The sequence below is a fragment of the Capsicum annuum genome, chromosome 2 (genome assembly GCF_002878395.1).
Source record: "Capsicum annuum cultivar UCD-10X-F1 chromosome 2, UCD10Xv1.1, whole genome shotgun sequence".
In the NCBI taxonomy this organism is placed as follows: Eukaryota; Viridiplantae; Streptophyta; class Magnoliopsida; order Solanales; family Solanaceae; genus Capsicum; species Capsicum annuum.
In genome coordinates, this window is record NC_061112.1 from 132,054,418 (window position 1) to 132,058,675 (window position 4,258).

The 4,258-nt window shown below is 31.8% G+C and overlaps 1 pseudogene; it reads left to right on the forward strand.

The window, feature by feature from the left end:
* The first annotated feature begins 1,205 nt into the window (after positions 1-1,205).
* LOC107861239 lies at positions 1,206-2,890 on the forward strand (annotated as a pseudogene).
* Positions 2,891-4,258: the final 1,368 nt, after the last annotated feature.

Below are 4,258 nucleotides of genomic sequence, written 5' to 3' on the forward strand. Positions count from 1 at the left end.
TTTTTAATTTAGATACATTATTTAAAAACTACTCATTCTTATAAAATAAAGAGTGTTTTTACTCTCCATAATTCAAATAAATAATTTTTTGCCTCAATGCACATTTATTAAGAAAAAAATGCAGGACATAACTCCCTCCGTTTTAAAAAAATGACCTAGTTTGACTTGACACGGAGTTTAAGAAAATAAAGAAAACTTTTGAATCTTGTGGTCTTAAACTAAAGATAGGTCAAATATACCAAAATGCCCTTCAATCTTACAGTCTTAAACACGTCATGTGGAAAGTTAAAATTAAAAAGTTGCTAAAAAGGAAAAGAGGTCATTCTTTTAGAAACGGACTAAAAAGAAAAGTAAGTCATTCTTTTTGAAACGGTGGTAATTTATTTTTCATTTTTATTCTTTTAGATATGATCAAACTGCACTTGAAATTTTTGTCACAATAAAATAAAGTTAATTAAGTCTCTTGGAACTGATAACTTTGAAAGTGTAAATGAAGGATAAAATTGAAAGAAATTTTCAACATATCTCTTGAAGAATAAACAATTTACTTATTTCAAACAGTAAAAAAAACTCAAAATTCACTTATTTTGAACTAAACGGAATACTAGTTTACCATTAATAAGTATCTTAAAAAAGATTCTACTTTTAATAGTTTCTTTGACTATGTAAAACTAAAGTGTGAAATTGAATTGGGACGACAATTTTTTTGGGGTACTTTATGTATTTTCCTTATTAAAGGAAATGTTTATGGTAGTTCATATTACTCCCTCCATTTCAATATGGACCATATCACTTTATTTCCATAAACGATATAATTCCTTCTATGCATCACAACTTTTTAAGTCAATCTTTTATTAAAATACATTTATTTTAGTTAGCAATTAAATTGACTCGCCTTTTATATTATTGGAACGAATCAGTTGAGAATAAGTGAAATGACAATAACTGGGTGACTAGGTAGGTGAAATGACAATAATTGAGTAAGTTTTTCATTACAAACTAAAATTAAGTGATTTTTGAGATAATTATCATTATTTGACTTTCGATCGTATCAAAAATTAACTCCTCTAAGTCAAGTTGTGGGGATAGACAGAGCTAACACTCTACATAAATTGGATCAATTCATCTGTTTTCCCCTCAAAGCATGATATAAAATTCCTTATATATCATTCTGAATCCCCTTTTAATTTCCTGCAAAAAAAAAAATGGGTAGCCTTCAAATTTTCTCCATTTTGCTCTTTTCACTCTTTTTGGCAAAATGATATTCCCAAAAAGATTTTCTCAAATGTCTTTCTAAATACTCTGAAACCAATGTCACACAAAATATTTTCACCCCTAATTCTCCAACTTATGCTTCTATCCTGGAATATGCTCAGAAAAACCCCAGATGGTTGAATTCTTCACACCCCCTCTTCATTGACTCCCCTAGGAAAGAATCAGAAATCAGGCCTCTCATTCTTTGTACTAATAAAATAGGCTTACAAATTAGGATAAAAAGCGGTGGCCACGACTATGAAGGCATATCTTTTCGCTCTGAATACCCGTTTGTTATGCTTGATCTAAGTAATCTTGATGAAATCAAGATTGATTTAAATGAAGAAACAGCTTGGGTTCAGGCAGGGGCTACCCTCGGCCAGCTTTACTATGCAATTGCCAATAAAAGTAGAGTTCATGGATTTCCAGGTGGTGTCTGCTTCACCGTTGGCACTGGTGGAATCATCAGTGGTGGTGGGCTCGGTGCATTGATGAGAAAATATGGCCTAGCAGCTGATAATGTTGTAGATGCACGTGTGATGGATGTTAATGGAAAAATTCTTGACAGAGAGATGAATGAAGATTTGTTTTGGGCAATAAGAGGAGGTGGAGGAGCAAGTTTTGGTGTTATTCTAGCATGGAAACTAAAATTGATTCGTCTTCCTGAAAAGGTTACTGTTTTCACAATTCGTAGGAATTTGGAGGGCAACCTAACTCTTCTCCAAAAATGGGAAAACATATCACATCAACTCCCTAAAGATTTATTCATCAGGGCGTTTGTTCAAAAAGGCGTATTTCCACCAGGAAATGATTCCAAAAGAATTGTGGGATTCTATTTTCAGGCGCAGTATCTTGGGCCTGTTGAGAAATTAATTCCTTTGCTCAAACAATACTTTCCTGAGTTTAATTTGGAGCGAAAAGATTGCTTTCAAGAGAATATTACTGGTGATGCAGAGAAAGAATGCCTCGAAGTTCCCTGGATTCGATCAGTCTTGTATTTCTCCTGGAGAAAGCCAAATGATTCACTTGAAGTTTTGCTAGAAAAGACGATTTCTACGAACAAGGATTATCACAAAGGAACATCTGATTTTGTGAAGGCTCCAATTCCGAAAAGTGGTTGGGAAATGATAGAAAAACTATTTACGGAAGAAGAAAGACCCCAGATGGTTTTTGAGCCATTTGGTGCAAAAATGGAGGAAATGTCAGAATCTGAAATTCCATTCCCTCATAGAAAAGGGAACTTGTATAACATTCAGTACTTCGTGAGCTGGGATGATAATAGTGAGCGCATAGCAAGCCAGAAGATAGCATGGATAAGAAAACTGTACAAGGAAATGGAGCCATATGTTGCAAAATCTCCAAGAACTGCTTATTTGAATTACCGGGATTTTGGTTTGGGAGCTAATCAAGAGAACTATAGCTATTTCAAGGCCAAAATATGGGGTGAAAAGTATTTCAATGCCAATTTTGAGAGGTTGGTTAAAATAAAGAGTGAGGTGGATCCCAACAACTTTTTCAGAAGTGAACAAAGTGTTCCACCTTATCAATTATCATACTGATATGCAGTGGAGTCCATGCAAGATTTTATGCACGTGAGATATAAATTAAAGCTGGTTGTTTGAACTTTTACAACTAAAATAAGAGAACCATTGTAACAATTTTAGTAAATGTTCTATAAATGCTGATCATCTTTTAGGGGTACAAATTTTGTTTCTTTTCCTCCTTCCATTTCCTTTTAGTTTCTTTATTTGGGTTAAATACACTATACATATTTATAATATGAGCACGCTCACCGCAAAAGATTGTTGTGGAGTGGTAAGTACTTTTCTATCCTTAACCTGAGTTTCGAATTCCAATCCGGGTATGAAGTGCCTTTGGTAGGGAGCACCAGTCATTGTGGGATTTCCTGACGTAAATCCAAATTAGTTGCCTCCTATTTCTGGGAAATCATATACTAGAAGTAGGGGTGGGCATGATATGGTATGGTAGGTACGTATTTGAAACTTTGGTACGATAATTTCTGTATTCGATTTTTAAAAACATTATACCATTACCATACCATATTAATTCGGTATGGTTCGATATTTTGACGTTTGGTTTCGGTATTTTGCGGTATGATAATCGGTAACCATAGTTTGTACAACTTCGACAATATATACTCGTATACTAGAGTATTATTACTTTGAATTTTCAAAACTGCGTCTTAATTGTATCATAAATACACATTACATATGTAGAAATATTGAAAAAGAAGTACAAACAATTCTTTTTGTTAGTCAATTATACAAAAAAGGCATTTCAATCAAGATAGAATAACGAAAGTTTCAATGTCTAAACATTTTTATACTAATACTAAGTATTATATTTGTCTGTGTGTATAAAAGTTATTTATGTAACTATATATACTTCGGTATGGTATTCGGTATTTTGGTATGTCATTTGTAAATACCGAATACCATACCATATACCAAAAAAATTTAAAATGTATAACATATACCATACCAAATACCTTAATACCAAAACCACGATATCAAAAATTTCGATTCGGTATGATAATTTGGTATATACCTTACCATGCTCATCCCTAACTAGAAGTAACTTTCTTGCACTTTAAAATGTAACTAATTTGTACTTCATATTTTTATTTAATTACTTATAATATTTAATTATATATAAAATTGCTCGTTTTTAATTTAGTTTGTTTTGATCTTACTTATCTTTTGGTTCAAAATTTCAAATTATCTGAAAGATTTCCCTTATATAAGGATTTAGATATATTTTTAAAATAAATAGGAATAACACCATTATTTTCATATATGATAAAATATTAGTATAATCAATAAAAATGCAACTAACGCACACATTTGATGTGTCGGAAAGTTATTTCTAAAAGTCGATAGATTTTATTATTTATGTTCAATTTTTACTTATAAGTTTTAAAAATAGCTAAACTTTAACCATATTCCTTTTAGTGAAACTTCAGACTCGGTATTTTCAAAGTTAT